The 20,387-nt window shown below is 46.5% G+C and overlaps 1 protein-coding gene across 1 annotated transcript in view; it reads right to left on the reverse strand.

The window, feature by feature from the left end:
* LOC119443020 (neurofilament medium polypeptide-like) overlaps positions 1–20,387 on the reverse strand; it is a 180,524-nt gene that overhangs the window by 121,270 nt on the left and 38,867 nt on the right. The gene's annotated exons all lie outside the window — the stretch shown is intronic.

Below are 20,387 nucleotides of genomic sequence, written 5' to 3' on the forward strand. Positions count from 1 at the left end.
GTTCTCGAAGGGTCGGGCGGTCAGGCAACAACTTCAAAACACTAGGTAAGGTATTCACGTTATGTAATTACGTGTGAATAAAAAAAAAAACAAATTTCGCAGTAATTATTACACATACTATTTCAGCATAGAGAGAGATAGATAGAAAAGGGAAGGAAAGACAGGTAGGTTAGCCAGTGTAAGTACCGGCTGGCTACCCTGTGCTGGGGAAGGGGCTAAAGGGGATAAAAGGTGATAAAAAAAAATAAGGCGAGGAAAATTCACACGATAACGCGATAGTATACGCGCTACAAATTTCAAAGTCTGTCGCACGCCTTCTACAAAGTTATAATGGTGTCGGTAGGAATGCCCGCATACATATGTAGCTTTGGAAACGCTGCTAGCGCCCTTGCGTGAAATAATGCCCTCTGCCGCACTCCTACTGTGTCTCACGATGAATAATGAACACAATGAGCATTAAGGTGGGCGGGCCGGGCTTGTGAATCAAGCCACACATCTTATATGCGAGTAGCGCCCAAGTAATAATCAATTATATTTTACATCCCATAGATACTCCGAAGCTATTAGGAAATGCGCAATGGAGGTTTACAAACTTTAAGATTATTCTTGACAACCCGGAATTCTTTAAGGCACACAGCATAGATCGACATTGTTGCATGAATTATCCGCCTTTATTGGAATGGAAAACGGCCGTTGCCGTCGAAAATCGCACCGCGACCTGATGCTAAGGGGCACAATGCCGTAGTCACTGAGGCAACGCGGCGAATAAATAATGTGATATGCTACACTGCATGGGGTAAATATTCGCGCACACATTTTTTTTTTACACAACCTCTGTCTCCGAAGTGCACATTCAGCAAATATCTTTAGTACTTTCACTATACTTTTACACCACATTTATGAAATCCTTATATTGCACCGTCTCCTTTATTTTGTTACGCTTTAATTTAATTACATACAATGCCCTGCACACAACATCGTCTGCGTCGGCTTTCACCTCTTTCCTCCTGAAAATGACGCTCGCGATCTTCCAACCATACGACTATGATTTCGCTGGCGCGTTTCAGCCTTCTTAGATTATAGGCTGCGAAACCTCTTATTTTCAGCTGTGAAAAATAGAGAGAGACGATGGGCATTATCAATGTTCTCGAGACAATGTTCTCGAACCACGCAGGAGGATAAGTGATGAGAGGACCGCAGCTGGTACCTACAGCCGCAGTTGTCGTTGTTTTCTTTTGTTGTTGTTTTTTTTTCCTGGTGAGGAATGAAGCCCGGAGCGTATACGTGTAACGAGCGTGCCCATGCAAAGGAGATCTGGCCATTCCGCGCTTGCTTGCGCCCGGAGTCGGTGTTGCCCTCTCGCACCGTGCGGGCTTCCGCGTGAGCGCAGCACTATATACGTGTATGCGTAAAATGTACACGCGGTGAGGCTGCAGCCATGCCCGTCTCTGAGGATCGCAGGATCTCACAGCTTCTGCGCGTTAATTACACAGGAGCCCCGAGGAGTAATAAAGGAAAGCGGCGCCGAGGTGGATAAAAGAAACGCACGGCTGCGCAATTTAAAGCTCCGAAGTCTGTGCTATATACCGTCACTCGTTGTGTGAGGAGTATATATATAAACACGGGGGAAGACGGACGCGTAAGCTTGCGAAGAAGCAACGTTCGCATCTCGACAGGGTGGAGGAATTCCTTATTCCGACAAATTTCCACGTTCTTAAACAAGTATCATAATCATCACCATTATTATTATTATTATTATTATTATTATTATTATTATTATTATTATTATTATTATTATTATTATTATTATTATTATTATTATTATTATTATTATTATTGAGCAATAGTAGTATAGGAGTGTTGCTTGTCGCAGGTGCACCTGGCCGGCAGCAAACAACAGCAGGAAGGTGCGCCACACCTAACCATGCGAAGTGCTATACCTCGTCTGTATTCTTACTGCACACAGCAGAACGCACCGGTGCGGTGACTTCCGAACAAGAGCGCTACTGTGTTGCCACGTCCTCGGCGTCAAAGTAAAAACCCAATGGCTATTGCCGCGCATTTCACTCCCTGGGTGTCATTGTCGTCAATATCTTTGCATTCAATTTATTACGATATTGAACATCCTAACAGCCACGATTTTCCAGTCAAATCACACTGTTGTGGTTCAGCGGTTCCCCGCCCACTGCGGCATAGTACGCAATGTCGTAGCTGATTGTGTGGCTGGAACTGCGATCAGTGACTCTTCTAAAACTGACCTTGGCCGGTATTTTGTAGCGATGCCTTTAAAGTAATAATGCCTTTTCGCGCTTATTGCGCTTTAATTTGTCAGTGGTCAGAGCGACGGTCCGCTCGCGTTATCAACGTTGATAACGCGAGCGGACCGTCGCTCTGACCACTGACAAAGCGCGATAAGCGCGAAAAGGCATTATTAATTTAAAGGCATCGCTACAAAATACCGGCCCTTGACACCTTTTTTCAAGAAGTGACGCAGTGGTCTTGTGTCAGCCGTTGCGTGGTGCTCTGCAGCGCAGCCTGTGGTGTGATTTAGAGCGGCAATGCGGGCCACATAATAGTTTAGACCCCAAGTTCAACTTTCGTATGCCATGAAGTCTCGATATAGGAGCGATCAAACGTGCCTGCATCACATTCGCCTGAATGTCGCTTACACAAGACACTATTTATTTAACATCCATTTATCCAGCACTACATTGTTTCCCACCTGCCGTGTTGATGAGGACTTATATAGACCATTTATTTGTACTCCCACATGCTTTGCAGCCTCAAGGGCTGTCTTGAGGAATTCTCTAAACATTCGACACGACACACGACTTCAGCTGCGGGACGTTCTTATAGACCGAGGCAACTCAACTGCGCCCCACCAAAGCGTTTTGATATAGCATTCCTACGGGATACAGGCCTCCAGAGAGATTCTGTAAATAACTTCTGGGTTGTGCGTTTGTGTTATAGTGAGGTGTGTGGGTGCTTTATTATTATTTTTTCATCTTACTCCTGTCATCGCTCGCCATATCACCCGGAGCAGCAGTATCCTATGCCTTTCGCTATGCTAACCTCTCCAGATATGTTTGAGCTTTCTCTCGCTTCTTACGAATATCATACAGTTGGTTTTAACACTCCACATTGCTGTATGCGGAAAAGAGCGTGACTGTACGACAAACCTTTCGACCCGGCAAAACGGAGCATGCAGATGCAAGGCGGGTGATTACCGTTTAGCTTAAAACTGATACGAAAACGTAGCACGGCAGAAACTACATGTTACCATTTGCCTGATAGATAGATAGATAGATAGATAGATAGATAGATAGATAGATAGATAGATAGATAGATAGATAGATAGATAGATAGATAGATAGATAGATAGATAGATAGATAGATAGATAGATAGATAGATAGATAGATAGATAGATAGATAGATAGATAGATAGATAGATAGATAGATAGATCTATCTATCTATCTATCTATCTATCTATCTTAGTGAGATTTGGTTTGATTTGATTTGATTAATGGGGTTTAAAGTCTCAAAGCTGAACGCCAGGACTACGAGAGACGCCGTATTGGAGGAGCTGCGGATTAATTTTGATCATCCGGGGTTCTTTAATGCATGCAAGAGCATTTTCAGATTTCGCAGCCATCGAAATGTGGTCGCTGCGGCAGGGAATCGGACCCGTGACCTCGTGTTCAGAAGCAGAACGCCTTAGCCATTAAGCCACCACGGCGAGTTACCGTGAGCCTGAGAACGAGATAGAGTCGCGGTTTAATCTTCAACTGCTTGCATCTATAGTGTAAGCAGCTGAAGAACTAGTCCTAACTAGACAGATAGATACAAGCTTTAATGAGAGTTCTGATTAGACAGCACACTGAGAGCTATAGGCACTCGTTCTCCGTAGCCTCGTTATATACGAGTACTTCCGTCCAAGCAAGCTGCTTGCGACTGCCTCGCCCAGCGAGCGAGCATTTTCGCACGGCCGCATTCGTCGCGAGAGGTTCTTTCCGCGAGATCACACTCCCGCTCGTTCACTCCTGTATGCATAGCTAAACTCACTATATAGCAAAGTACACACATACGTGGGCGGTGAATTACTTGAACATTTCGTTTGGGCCTTCCCCTGTGCAAACCAGTATACGACGACAATGTCCGACGGCAACTCGCATGTCATGCAGAAACTTCAAACATCCACTGGTGCACGCGCCAGCTATAGCGTCTTTTAGCACTCACATATGCAAGACAGGAATGTAACTAGCCATTGCTCTGGGCGGCCATTCCATGTTTAATGTGCTGCTGTCAGGGACGAGGCGTTGTCTCGGCCCATATCTATTTGTGCGCCATGCGTTTGCCGCGAAGGGGGCCCAGCTCAGCAGTTTGTTTTCTCTGTAGTTCATTATCGCTCGTATACCGAAAGTTGCGCGCACACGCTGCGGCCGCAGTGCCATATTCAGCAGCGCCAAGTTCCCCTTTCACTTTGAGTGTATGGCCTTCAAGGCAGCGCAATTAACACGGTGCTCTTCCAATCAACCGGTGAGGATTAAGTGGCGTTGAACGTCGACTCCTCGCAATCAGCCTGCAGCGCATCGCGTATGGCGCTGGCGAAGAATGGTCCTGTCTCGTTAGCAAGCATGCTGTGCGTAGGCGATGAGCGCGGTGCAGGAGTTGGACCACTGCCACAAATTTCTCCTGCATGCGTAACTACTATATAGGAAGAACAGTAACGCAGTGTGTGCCAAAATGCAGGCGTCTACATTCCATTTATATATAAATAATCGTGAAATAATTATTAACACGTTTAACAACAAAAATAGTATTATTTTACTACCGTATCGGCCAGTCACCCGGCCTTCATCGGAGTGAACGAGACAAAAGAACACGTTCATTTCCAAAGTGTCGGAAAAGAAGACACGTGGGATTTATCTTCACCCACTAAAAGGGAATGACGACGATCCCATATCAGGAAAAGGGCATGACTGGCATAAATATGCCTAACTGAATCGAATGACCTGTGTAAGACCCACACAAGTGCATAAAGTGCAGAGTTTATACCTTAATAATCTTGTTCTATTATACATTGCTTTGTTTTCGCGTTTTCAATATAATTTTAGTGTTTCAATATGAAATTTGCGAGGGGAGCCCAGCAATGAAGTACTGAAGCCGTAAGTGAGCCGCAGTCTGCAGGCATTATTGGGCTGCATTTAAAGCTCCTTGCGATCGTCTCGGTCTGCCCTTTGTGTTCTCTGGCGCCGTTTGCAGCGAGAAGGCGTGAAAGTACCCACTGCACCGATGAAGCGGCGAATAGGAGTCGCTGATTTATTTGTTGATTGCACGAGAGTAAGCGTTAACTTACATATATGAGCTTTGGCATGCATTAATCTTAGCACCATCTCCAGCTACATGCACACGCGCCTTAAATATGCTTGCAAACTGCTCGCTCAATGAGTAGTATATACTTTCCAACAGCCGCATTCACCATTTGAGGTTCCTGCGAGATGCACTCCCTCTCGTTAACCTTATATATAGGCAAGCAGAACGCGCGCTACTCGCAAAGTGCGGGCACGTACCCAGGTAAATCACTTCAACCTTCGAACGAACAGAAATCGCCGCACATTGGTCACGAACGCTCCTGCATGCTTCGCGTCCGACCCGGACACGCCCATGCAGAGAGCCGTCCACTTCGCACGCACCTCTGCGTGCGCCATCAGTGCCTTATGTACCAGGTCCTATTAATCGAGAGACGATAAGGAGCTGATCTCTGTACGGTCTCCTCGTGTCTTGCTGGAGCCTCATCTCTCTCTCTCTCTCTCTCTCTCTCTCTCTCTATATATATATATATATATATATATATATATATATATATATATAATATATATATATATATATATATATATATATATATATATATATATATCTTTTTATTAGTATTATTTTTAATGTACTACAGGCGCACAAAGGGATGAGAAGCGGAGTTGTCTTGAGAGGTCGACAAATGTGCATGCCGGAAGACATCTGTTATATAGTTTGCATTCACATGCAAGTGCCTCCCAAGTAGAGAGTTTCCTGCACGCATATACATAGCGAGAACATAGGGGGAAAGTGGCGCTGTGGCGATCATACCGAGTGAAGGCTTCGGACTGAAGAACGGCCGACGAAAAATTGTTTCGATAACTTACGGACATGAAATGACTAACTGCATATATAACTGCAAACAAGATATCCTGGCCCACGGTACACAGAATACGCTATACAGGGTTTGGCCCTGTATAGCGTATTCTGTGAATACACGCAAATTGCCTCGAGCGTCCAGTTGCGCGGCAATCTTGCGTGTATTCGTGGGCTTCTTTCACGCTCGGAAAAACACTTTTATGCAGCAAGTATATATTGAGCAACAGAAAGCTGTATCATGAATTTTTCATGTTGCTCTACAATTTTCTCATTTACACTTTTCATCTAACTATAATATCTGAGAAGTTGATTAAACAATTAAGACTAGTTATATAATTGGGCGGAATGTAAAAAAATAATCTGAGTATCGCCAAGCGACGACAAACAACATTACATTGGATTCGTCCAGCTACGTGGCATTTGCGTATATTTAAAAATTTTAAGACTTGGTGCATGATAGTTCAGACACCCTGTATAGCACGCCATTCACATACTTCGCCGTTTTCTCGCGCCAGTCGCGATTCGGGGCGCTCGGAGCCAGGCCTAATGTCCTCACGCTTTTCATTTACGTTCGCCCGTATAGGAGACGCAGTGACCGCGCAACGGGAGGTCCCGGCTCGAGCGCCTCGCCATGCAGCTCCGACCTGCAGCACGAACGAATCACGCCGTTTCACTCCTCTGTTCCGTACCAGTTTCCGGCTGTTCTCACGACGCACGGAAAACAGCACACGATGCGTGTCCGCGTTAACGACTCCGTGTGTGCGCACGTGCTCGTGAGGAGTTCGTGAGTTTTTTCTCTCAGCGCTGGCCGCGGTGGCGACTGACAGCGGCAACAAGGTCGGCGCCGCAACAATGGCCGACAGCCGCGCCCTGGCTCGCAACGAGATCAGTTCCTGCGCAAATGAGAGCAGCCACCCAGAGCGCAGCAAGGTCAGCCAAGGTCGTTCGCCTCACCCCTGCGCAATGACAACAGCCCGCCTTTTCGACGATTGTTGATAAGCTCGGCCCGTTAATGTTTGGTTAGTCCGATCGCAGCTGCCAAACGCACGAAGAGGTATGCGATCTTGTCTGTCCGGCGGCAAGGACTTCGCGCCTTTGAAGGATATGTACCGTGAACGAGTACCGAGGGCTGATCTGGCGAGCGAGCCGAAAGAGCGAGCGTGAAGCTCGGAAAACGGCTTTTGTTTCGTTCGCTATCCACAAACAATACACCAGCGTAAAAAAAAAAACAAAAAAAAAAAATCAAGCACGACAGTAGTTCGAAAGTATTGTGTAGCTGCTGTGACGGACAGCGCGTAAAAAAGATTTCACATCGTGTTTCGACCGCGAGCGAAAGCAGGACGATACCGCGTAGAAGGAACGTACAAGTGCAGACGGAGTCGTTTCTTTCTGTAGTGGAAGCTATCTTTGTAAGGCATCGCAGCCAACTATATGGCTGCGATTATCTTTAATATGAACAACACGCCAACGCGCTTGAAGAAGCGAGAAAAGGAAAGATAGGGGGAAGCGGAATGAGATACTTTCTTTCTCTTTTTCATGTTAATATATTCTTACACGGATAATAATTATTATTCTAACTATAGAAATTTTTATAGTAGGTAAAGCAACAGCTAAATTGAAGTGTGATGTACGTCCAAGGTATGCGATTGACGGTTCGTATAACAGGCGGCAGGAAAAGATGTTTCGGGTTTCTCGCGTTATAGCAGCGAGGCGGCGAACAGAATCGAGAAGCAAGCAACTGGAAGGATTTCGTTCATGTGGGGCAAGAAGGCTTAGTTTCCGCAGCTACTCTAACTTAAATATGTCTTTGCCGACAATGTGTCATCCTCAGCTGAGGATTCTATCGTTAATTGATTTTCTTTGCGAAACTAAGGTGGACTTAGAGACATATCGCGCTTCGAACTATATTTATCTCAGATGATTAAGAAAGTTCGGCGTTGTTTGAAGTCTCGTAATTCAGAAAAGACGTTAATTGTTGACAGAATAACTACGTTATGACGAGGAAAACAATAGAACAGCATTTGCGATGCGTGTGCAATAATGTTTTCAACAGTGCGGATATTATATCTCGGCAAATATTTTCGTTTAGAACCAATATAAATTTTGTACACTCCGAGATCGTTCAGGTCATCTCAGAACGTTTAAAGAGATTTACTGATGTGTGGAACGATTTCGTTTTGAGAGCTTAAATGCGGTCAAAGTGACCTCGAATGACTTTGCAAAAACGATAAGCACACGAACTGATATCAGAACGCGTGGAGAAAAATAAATAAAGAAAGGAGATTGAAATCAACATAACATCTTCTGGACTGCAGCCCGGTAGCAGCAAAATTAATTCAAATGCCCCGCGTTTTGCTACGATTTATTTAAATAAGACTTCTGTGTACGTGACCTCGCACGCCAGTTTTTACATTCACGATTCATCCCTGAACTGAAGGCATTCACACCAATAAATGTGGATATTCCATACGCGAAGTTCTGCATAAACCGGTGGACAGCAGAGGATATTCAACGTTCATGTTTAATAATGCAGGACCACTGGGGCCTCGCTCAATGCCATATGGCACACATTGCACGTGAGTTGCATGCCCCTCAAAGATTGGAGTTAACGGGATATATATCGAGGGGCCACGGCTATAGCTGTCTCCCTTAATTTGAAAATTTCTCGCCTTAATAAAAGTGCGCTGACCGTATCAGCAGTGTAGCGACTACGTCGCTCGGTGATTAATGGACAGCGTCTTTCCGCCAAAAGGCGTAGCAAGGACGCCATTCAGAAAAGAATTGAGATCGCGACTTATGGCGCGGACAGCTAGACGCAGTGAGCTTTGATGTTGTCTCCTGGGACCAAAAGATAACTTAAAAAAAGAAGAAGAAACATCGAAAGCCAGACGTGCTGAAGTTCTGGAAGATCAACCTTGTGAAACGGTGAATCGAAAAGACGAAATCGTATTGAAAATATTGAAAACGAGTCACGGCCGATAATACGGCGGGCACCTTAGCGTCTCCTGAGAACGAGGATGGAGAGGAGTGGGAATGGAAGGATCGTATGACCAGATTTAATGACATCACACAACACTACAAATTGCAAAGGTGCATTTTCCCACCACCTCACCAAAAGCTCAGCAAAAAGCAGTCTGTCGAATGGCGGCAATTACAGACCAGAACTTATCCGAACCCGGTGATCTCACATCTCATTTACCCAGACATGTGCAAGACAGACAAATGCAAGAACTGTGGTTCTAGAGCCAATCTGGAACATATGCTATGGGAATGTCGAGGCATAACAAACAATAATGGGGATGCAGCCTCTCGCGATCGCCTCCGCGTGCGCTGGGAGATTGTGTTGCTCAGCTCTGCCCTTGACGATCAACTTAGGGCTGTCCAGCGGGCCGAGGAAGCCGCCAGGGCTCAAGAGCTCCTGGCCGTCACCTAGGCGGGACCATTTGCCCGTCCCACAAACGCAGGGCCTTTCAATAAAGTTATTTGACTGACTGACTGACTGACTGACCTAAAATAATCTTATTAAGACGCTTGAATGTAGAATTTAACGTTGGTATTTAACGTTGATATATAATATTAAACGTTACTCGAGGTATAGTTATATATATGGGACACATTTCTTATAAAATTAGATATCCAACCAGGACTCCATCCGGTGTGTACATAATCGAACGTGTTTTGATGGATTACCTACAACTTGTCGTTTTCTTCAATATAACTCGCCCCATATACTCATTCATCTAACAAATCTGCTGTTTTGTTGTTGTTGTTGTGCGTGCGTGTGTGTTTACGAGCGTGTGTATGTCAGCAGCTCTTACTCAAAAAACGCTATCGTAATTTTTTTTTTCATCTGCGAATTATATTTAAAAGAACGCGCAGATAGGTTGCTTCGACATCCATTTTGTGTCTGTGGTAGCCACTGTGGGCAACTTTTGTAAGAAGCATTGTTAAATTCAATCAATGGTATATCTAGGCGTGCTACAGTCGCCAGAACCGTTTATATGTTTGTCAATGTGCAGCATATCTTCCATTTTCTTTTTTTTTATTTCCCCCTTCATATCGATTAGGCCACTCGGTTGCCCACCGCGATCCTTTTCTAATTATGTTCCTGTTAGAAAACACCGAAGGTGCACTTGCAACAATCTGTGTGTGAGAGTACTTGAGAGTGGCTTGTTGGGCTAGTTGGTACATGGTTATACTTGGAATGCCAGCAAACTTGGAAGTAGAAAAAATCGAGAAGACATAGACAAAGTGACAGGAAGGTGGCTGGACTAACAACTGAACTTCATACATGAAAACGACGTCCCCCAAGTCCGCACTGAACATGCGCAAGGCACAATATAACATAAATACGGTCATCATCTAATCTATACACGTCTACACTGATCAAGAAATAAAATCTCTTTCTTGGTAAGGAACACAGATGGCGCGCTTACACACTTCTCGGGCCCTAGTTTATAGATTTGATAGGCTTCAATCAGCTCTCTTTCCTGCTGAGTCTTAGCCTTCCCCAAGATTGATACTTCACTGAAGATGGGATTACAACCGCACTCCTTACAATGTAGTGGAAGATTACCTCCTGTGCCTGTAGGTATCAGATTCGCATGCTCACGCATCCGATCATTCACACAGCGACCGGTTTGTCCTATGTAATATCTACCACATTTCAAGGGAATACTGTACACTACACATGTGTCTGCTTCGCGACATGCTTGGTATTGCACGTACTCTTTCGCGAACTGTGCTGCGAGACCTTCGTGCACAGTTTTGAAAGCTTACAAGGCGCGGAGCAAACCAATCTGACGTCGTTCCTTGCCGCAACCTTTTTCAATCTGTGTGAAATGCCATGTATATACGGCATAACCACCAAGTTCTTTTTTATTTTGTCTCGTACTTCGCGATCCCCTCTGTTTTTCATTTTCAAACGCTTGTGCACAGATTCATAGTTGTCTATGTTGAGAGTACTGTTGGTGTCCCTTGTCATGGCATTCTCTTACGTCAACACTCGCTATCATCATTACGTGAATTCCTCCTCAAGTCCTTCCTCAAGTTCACTCACTCACTCACTCACTCACTCACTCACTCACTCACTCACTCACTCACTCACTCACTCACTCACTCACTCACTCACTCACTCACTCACTCACTCACTCACTCACTCACTCACGCTCCTACCGACATGGAGACCGTCGATGTCGGAAGGCAGCAGCTAGAGCGCAAAGTTCTCGTAACATCGACGAATGACCTTTTTTCTTCCCCAACAGGCGATGGGAAACCCAGCAAGTTCTCGTCCAGCTTCTCAGCCTCAACGAGCCACTTGACCTTTCCAGACATCCGCGCTCAGACATGCAGTCTGAGCCACCGGCCATTGTTCGTCCGGAGACTTGATATGCTCGACAGACATGTCGGTCGGTCTCGTTCCTTCATGACGCGCGAGGGTCGCACGCGCGTCAAGCGCTGACACGGGCCGCGCGAGCCACACTGACACACAGAGATATTGATTTCGCAACCGCCGTGCATATAAGCTGTCCTCAACGCTGAGAGACGCGCATTCCGCCGCGGACAGCCGACACGTCGCCGAGACTGCCGCTTCGTTCCGCGAGAACGGAGCGTGACTCTTGTGAGCTGCCGAGGGAAGTCATTGTCGTCACGGCGGCGCTGTTGTTTCGACTCGGCGTACCTCTCAGTGTGAAGGCGAAGTGGCGCTTTTCTTCCTTTTCTTGTTGTTGATGTCTTTACTTTTCTCTGGGGGCACGGCACGAGCCCGTTATCGTCTTTGTCAGTGCACTATGCATCCATCGAAATTCTGATCGGCCCCATTCCGTCGCTTTGCACGCACAGCTATACACTCACCACAAATCGTAGCGAAAAAACCCATCGAAGTCAATAATTATTTTAGAGTCCTGAATCCCACGACACGGTTTCACTCGTTCAAGCTGTCAAACGTATACTTCAAGTGACAGCGATTCGACGACGCAAGACAAGATGCGAAGCGTGACTATAGATCTCAACGGTAACACCGATCCATGCTTTCACTTTTGGTGTAAGCAAAAGGAAGACAGTGTAGTTGTCATATTTATTCTTCACATTATAGTTCAATAAACTCAGTTCTTTTGAGCCAACACGCGCTTGTGTTAGCTCAAAAATGATCATCCTGCATAGTTGTCTATGTGAGGAGTGCCACTAGCTGCTGTTTCGATGTTGACAATTGTGTGTGTTCGTGTGCGTGTGCGTGTGTGTGCGTGTGCGTGCGTGTGCGTGTGTGTGTGTGTGTGTGTGTGTGTGTGTGTGTGTGTGTGTGTGTGTGTGTGTGTGTGTGTGTGTGTGTGTGTGTGTGTGTGTGGTCGGACAGTCTCACAAGTTGTCATCCTTCGTTAACAAAAATTGACCCCTGCGAACTAAACGTCGGATAAGGCCTGTAGTTTATGATTTACGGTAGCAGAAGTAAAAACGCCTTTACTGCTGGGGGGATGGTCATAACGATTGCGGCACCGCAGCGGTTATATATATATATATATATATATATATATATATATATATATATATATATATATATATATATATATATATATATATATATACTTCATAAGGCGTGGTATCAGTGGCGTAGTCAGGGGATGGCACAACACCGGGCACGCGCCTCCCCCGAAATTTCTGTATCAGTATACGTGGCCTGCCCATCCATCGTCCTTTCCCGCCCCAGTCAAATAGAAGCCCCCCCCCCCCCCCCCCTCTTGCCCCCCGAACAAAAATTTAGGGCTGGTGTACATGAAACGTGCAAACAGACTGGTCTCGTGGAACTTGGACGCATGCACCGCGTACACTTTTGCGCACATGTTGTCCCCACCGGTGCTGCTGCCTTGCGTGCACGCATCTCGTGCAGAGGAAGTGTCGTGCGAGCGCAGAAAGCGAAGCGGCGACCCGGCGCGATGGCGACGCTGACCTCGGAGGCCACGCGTCGGCGGAGTCGTCGACCGCGAGCACGGCGCCGTGGCTGTGTTCGCGCCCGGCCTTCCTCTTTTCATTCTTTCTTTGTTTCCTCTTTCTGACTGAGATGCAGGGTCGGCGCACCCGGCAGGAAAATATAATGCAACGCAAACAGTAATTCCGCAGATATGCCTCTTCACGCACTGTCACGACGATAAGTCGAAACGTTGGCTGCAGCGACTCCCTTTGTTCAACCACTGCTTACCATATAATATTCGTTGAAACTATGCATATAAAGCACAGGTCTTAGCGGGTAGCCTGATGCGAACCAATAGCAATCTATTAGAAAGACTGGAGTACCTGCGAGTGTTTTTTTTTATAGGTACCGCAGATGAATGAGAAATTAATGGAAATCACGCATTGAAAAGAATGACATCGTTCTGCTGTGCGTTAAGTTGCACAGAGGGAAGTTGCGGCTTGGTCGCTCGTTTATTTTGAATTTTCTAAACCAAGTGGTCACACAGACACTAGTACTGAGAAGGGAGCTGTCAGAAGCGGTCAACGGCCCTCTGCTTGACGGAAAATTCAAGAGATACCTGCGTTGTTCGATTTATCTCATGATTATCTCCAACCAAGCATCAAACACTACCAAAACTTAGAAGACTTTGCTACGACCCTGCCGGATTGATGAGAAATGCCCCCAAACAGGCTCCATAGCAGTTAGTGACAGAGCTGGCGCTTTATCTGACGGTCCCCGCCCACGAGAGCGCGGCGCATCGGTGTTGATAAAGAAAGAGCGCCGATAACTGGTGGCTGATGCGTCGTTACTGTATATGCTACCAAAGGTAGGGAGCATATACAGTAACTCTAATGAGGGCGGACGGTTAGCCACGTCATATTTTTCATTTTGCGCGCGCTTTCTTTAACAACCGGAAAAATAAACGGGCTAAAAGTACCTGGCAGCAAACATGCCCCCCTTTTAGGTTTCTTCCGATTTTCTACACGTTCTTCATGGACAGCACGTCAATTATTTAATCAATTGAATGGCACCAGAAAAACTTCTGGCAACCGCTCCACTCGCGTGTGAACAATATGCACTTGGTTATCTTCGTGTAGAGTGACCCGTATTTTTTTTTTTTTTTTTTTTTTTTTTTAACGCGATCCGTGATAGCTGGGACACCCTGTATACGGCCGGTTTAGGAAATTCCGCAGCCTTTGGGGTAAAGCCGCTTCATTTTCAGCGTGTTTATTGTCCTCAGCCTTTAGGCGCCCGTCGGCATTATGCTGTGAACTTTATAAAACGAGCTGTTGAATGCGTCAGAGATATTAAAACTTTATATAAAAGCGGCAAGCAGAGCAACATTATTTTATTTTTGAATAGGCAAGAAGTTGCCACAGAAGTTTTTTTTGAAAAACACGCGCTTATAGTAAAGAGCGCCTCAATTGCTGTGTGTATTTTCAGTGAACGCAGGCATCTCTGGCCAGGCTAATATATGGGTACCCTTTATTGGCAGTACGGCAAATTGCGGTGCTTAACATCGACAAAAAAGAAAAAAAGAAAAGCACTGGGATGTTATGAACATGTCTCTTAGAATATTTCAAGTGAACCGTTATGGATTATACAGGCATGTGCGTTTAATGTGTTGTCATCCTATTGGACTCGTGCGCGACCGATGGCGGCCCTGCGGACGGCGCTCCGGTGACGTCAGCTAGGGGACTCACCTTTGCCGTCTGCTACGCCATACGGCTGGAGTAGCCGCATTTTCATACGTTTGCTCTAGCTTTCACTGCGAGTTCGCGTAGAATGGGGCCTCTCCAATTACTGTCAGTATACATATCGAGCGTTAATTTAATGAATGCTGGTATTATGAGGCCAGCACGCGTTATACTGTTTACGTATACTGTTCATAAAAGCCCAGCCGATATCTTGACTCAGTCGCAACACATCACGCCGATCGAGCGAGTACCGGGTGTTCAAAATTAAGTATTACGGAATTTTTAGAAGTCGCCTGCGGCAGGTAGCATAATTCTTATCATTGAGCTGGGTTATTCGGTGAGGCGGACATTAGTAGCATGAGAAATCAAAACACATATTCAACTAATTCACAAAAAGAGTGCTTCGAGCGGCCAGTCCCGCGGCAATTCTGCGTATATTCGCGGGCTTCTTTCACACTCGGAAAAACACATTTACGTACCACGTATTGAGCATAACAGAAAGATGTATCGGTAGTTTTTCATGGTGCTCTACACTTTTCTCATTGACACTTTGATAATTAGGACAGTACTTCTCGAGTTAGATAATTAATTACAAATACCTAATTAAAGTTCACTGATGCGTGATAGCTGGGACACCCTGTATATTTGGATGTACGCGATGTATGCTGGTTCAACACACAGCACGGCATCGAAGCTTAAAGCTCAGTAACGACACGCTAAGAAGTTTCCCACTCGCAAAAATCTTGTCGAGATCTCTCAGGAAAAGTCGAAAACTTGCCACTCGTCGTCAACCGCATGTTCACTGTGCACGCTCCAGTGCGCTCCCACATACCAGCATGGCGCTGTACGATAGACGGCGCTGTGATCGCAAAATGGCGTCGCCCTTGATAAAACGGTTTAATGCCTTAAATGGTCTATGTATAGTATGCATTCGCAATCACGAAAGAGTGCGAATAAAATAAAAGACGGAAGATAATCGTCGCGGCATCACATTTCTTTACAGTAATTGAGGTTGCTTGTTGCGGTGGAGGTTTGATCAGGTAGACGGTCGCATCGACGCTGTAGTCTAATGTTACATACTGTCCTGAGCAAACGGATACTTTCATTCTACACGTCTACTTTTGCACGCGTTGTCGACGGTACACACCAGATGCTGGCGTTAAGACACTTTGCATGGAAGTATTATTCGCAAGCGAACTTTGCGGAGTTGGGTGCGGTGCGGTGGTTGCACAATACTCAGCTCGTTACTTGTTTGCATCTGGGTTTAGCGCTGCCCTTGCAACCGCGTGCACGTGCTCTCGTTACCCCTGACTCAGCGAGAAGAAAGTTGTTTGAAGAAAAGTTTAAGGAACCGACAAGTGCTGCTCACTGAAAACTTGCGCTTCAAGTTGGGCAGCTTCGCATGCGAGGTCCCTGCCAAATTTTGTCCCCGACATGTCTGAGGGTAGATCAAACACCGCTTTTTGCCCATTTGATCCGCCGGCATCATCAGAGAGAAGGGGCAGATAGCACGAGAGGCACGGGGAGAGATAAACTGATGTCCAACTTTTTGTTTATTCGACATGCCGGCAACAAGCAGTAGACGGGACCATGACGGGCAAGACGGAGCGGAGATGAAAGACAAACCCCAACGCCTCATGTTTACGGGTTTCCTTTGTAGTTTCGTGGATGGCAATTTTTCCCTTTCATGATACTTCCTCCATCTTGCGGGATTCCGCAGAACTAATTTGCCATATTTGTTCTTACCGCGACGGGGAGACGCTTCTCGACCGAGGAGCTGGGAGGTTGTCGCGGCGCGCTGCTGCAACGAACGCTTCCAGCGTCTGTCAACTGCTCGCTTGTTTTCCGCCCGTCATCGTGTCGGCTCCTTTTGTAGGGGAGCCCCCTGAGGAGGGATGATCGCCCGGTCAAGATTTCAACGACTCGACCAACTGGATGATGCTAATCACAGCCAGACAGCAGACCTTACCACCCAAGATCCAGACCGGTCCGTGCAGCAGAGAGAAACGCCATCAAACAGAAAACCAGGTAAGCCCGCATACCTTTGCTGCACGTGATCTACCACCCGAGCAGACAGCTATGGACGACTAGGAAAGCTGGACCATAGTCCAGAACCGCAAACTCCCGCGACCCAAACCACCAACCGCACAACAACCGCAAACATTATTTGAGACCATAATGTTAAGGCCTAAAGCCTTTAACATCACCCAGATTCCGCCGTACTAGTTTGCGCATAGACTACGTCTAGCGTTTCCTCAAATTAAAGGGTCCGACATTCAGTGCCGGCTCCTCATCAAATCCAACCTGGCGGTGATTGATTGCTACACAGAGCAAGGTGCACATTTGCTGCTGAACTTGGAACACCTGTTAATTTAATACCAAGCGGTGCAGTTTAATAATTGTGTTGCTCTCCGCGAAGGACGCATAAGGGGTGTCATTCACAGAATCAAGGTTCTAACCGAAGAACAGCTAATGCAAGGTTTGATAAGCTCGACCCATGAAATCGTGTCAGTACTACCTCTCGGCATCTCTGACACAGCACTAATCACGTTCAACGACACAAACCTACCCCATTACGTGGCTTTCGAGTCAGTCCATTTCCCAGTGCACAAGTACAGACCAAAGATAACGTCATGCATGAACTGCCTAGGCATAGGCCACCGAGCTGACGTCTGTACGGCCCCGAAAAGAGATCCTGAAGTTTGCACAGGCTGCCATACAAAACATGCAGAGGATTTCATCTGTACTCCGAAATGTATACATTGCAATGGACCGCATGACTCGCGCTTTCCCGACTGTCCGAAGGTAGCAGCAGCTACAACTGCTCTCCTTAAGCGGGTGAACAAACCGTAGAAGCCAAAAGCGTCTCATTCGTCACCGAAGCGTTACACATCAGGCCAAGTGACACAAAAAGTACAGCGGTCGCAGGAAGAAACTTTTACGCCTCTCGAGAGCAGCCAACAAACTCGCATGCCGCAGACGCGCGCGCATTTGCCGACACAACCTCAAACGCAGGCAGCGTCCCCTGCCACATACTCGGCGAAAGTGCAAAACGCGCCGTCTCTATACATAATGCCTCGCCTGCACCGCAAACACATCCAAGCGTACTGCAAGAATTAGCAGAATTCCCCAAAACAAATATCTGCAAATTATCAGTGAACAGCAGCAAACTATAGATGAACTGAAAACAGTCATTCTCCCATTAAAGGAACAAAACGCTGCCAGAGACGCCCAAACCTTATGTCAGAGACCAATCCACTCCGAGCATGAGCAGTACGAACGCCGTTTCGAACAGTTCGCTGCACAACTGCAACACATGCAGCACATTATTGAGACACGCAAACCTAATTAAGGCGTCGCTCAAAGGCAACAAACGCAGTAGGCCAGCTGCCACTGTCGAGCAAGAAGCAGTAAACGATTCAGATTCATGCCTCTGATAATCCAGTGGAATGCACGAAGCCTTTCCAACAAGGTCGACGACCTGCACTATCTCATAAATACCCTCGCAAAAAACCCCGATGTTATTTGCATATACAGGATCCGGGAGAGTATAGCCACATACCGGGATATGCTTGCGTTTCATCAGGTCAATTTCTTACGTATACGAAAAAGAACCTCCCGGCAGTCCACAATCTACTATCTGCAGATTCATTCTCGTGCATTCACACACGTACCGAAATTGTGGGCGAAACATAAGAAATATTAAACTGCTACAGCCCTCCAAAATCAAGTAATGTGCAAATTCCGTTTTCTGAAATGGACACCAAAAGGCCAGCTTTAATTCTGGGAGATTTCAACGCGCCTAGCGTCTTCTGGGGATCCTAACAAGAATCTTCCAAAGAGAAGCAACTCAGGGAAGCCATGGAAGACGCCGACTTTACTCTCCTTATATAACCAGCATACAAGAATCGGAGGAGCGAGACAGAATAATACATCGCCAGACCTCACGTGGGTTAGGCACCTACCAAAAGGCACACACTGGGACACATTGGCCCGATAACATCGGCAGCGACCACCTGCCTATTGTGATTACCTGGGGTGAAATTTTTCTTAGCCAAAATTAAGCAAGGAAGAAGCCACCGCCTTCCGCAGACTACAAACGAATACATATGTCCATGGAATTATCATGCACCGGATGCACCCCACTAAATTCTCACACCTATGCCGATATTGTGATGTACCAGACACCCTCCAACACATGGTGTTGGTGTGCCCACACCGCGAGAAAAACAGTCAAGACGATGCCTCAGAACTGATACAAGCCACCGAAGAAACGTGGGAGGCAATGTTAACGGCACAGAGCCTGGAGGACCAGCGAAGTCTGGTGGACCGGGCGCGGGCTGCGGCATTAGCCAACGGCTTTCTCGACTGAGAGAGCCGCCCACCTAGGGCGAAGAAATAACACTTTATCGCTGTTTCTAACAATAAACGTTCATTCCTTCTCCTCAGGCAACTGAATGTTCATTCATCGACTGGGACAAGTATCGATCTTATATGGACGGATGCCCGCAAGCTCCCACCCTGCAGGAACTTACAGACTACATACGAGAAGCAACGCGAAAAGCCAGCACAATCTACAAGACAGCACCTCAGAAACCTGCGCCCGACAGGCACATCCTTAACTTATGGGAGGCCCGCATAGATGCACTACATGCATACAGGAGAGAAAAATCAACTCTTAATCGTCTGAAGCTTAAGCTCCTCACGAGACAAGCATCGAAGTACGCGTGCAAGTTACGCAGGCAGCAGTGGCAGGACTGCTGCAACCAGTTACACGGCTGGATAAATATTCAAAGGTTATGGAACATTGTGAAATCATTGGAAGGTCGGAGTAAAACTCCGAACAGCCGCTGAAAATCTTTGCTTGGCGTCCAAATCTACCGCACCTGCCACTGCCAATACTTATGCCAACACATTTTCCCCGCAACCGGCCAAAGATCCGGAATATCCAAAATGGCCAGAGGAAAAACACAGCAATGAAGCAATGGATGCTCCTTTCACGATCCAAGAGCTTATGACAGCACCGAAGGAGTCAAGCAGTAAAACAACACCGGATCCAGATATGATTACGTACAAACAATTGCAGCAGCTCACAGAAGATCAACTGACTCCAGTTCTTGCCATCATTAACTATGCCTGGGAAGAAGGGGCGCTTCCTGCAGAGTGGAAACATTCCTCTGTAATACCACTCCCAAAACCAAACAAACCTCCAACAAGGGCCAGTAACCTCCGTCCCATATCATTAACTTCAGCTATCGGCAAGGTCATGGAACGCATGGTTAACCAACGCCTCTCATGGATGTTGGAACATGGGGATTATTATCATTGGACCAAAATTGGCTTCAGGCCCCACTTTTCTACGCAGGACACACTTCGGCGCTTGCACTCTGATGTGCTCAAGAACCCCTCACCATATTGGCCGAGCACTATTGTAGGCATAGACGTAAAGAAGGCCTTTGACTCGGTGCCCCATGACACTGTACTCCGAGAGCTGGCTGAACTACCTGTAGGCAGAAGGCTGCACAATTATGTTCGAAGCTTTCTGCAGAACAGAACGTTTGCTATAAAAAT

The sequence above is a fragment of the Dermacentor silvarum genome, chromosome 2, assembly GCF_013339745.2.
Source record: "Dermacentor silvarum isolate Dsil-2018 chromosome 2, BIME_Dsil_1.4, whole genome shotgun sequence".
NCBI classification, from domain to species: domain Eukaryota; kingdom Metazoa; phylum Arthropoda; class Arachnida; order Ixodida; family Ixodidae; genus Dermacentor; species Dermacentor silvarum.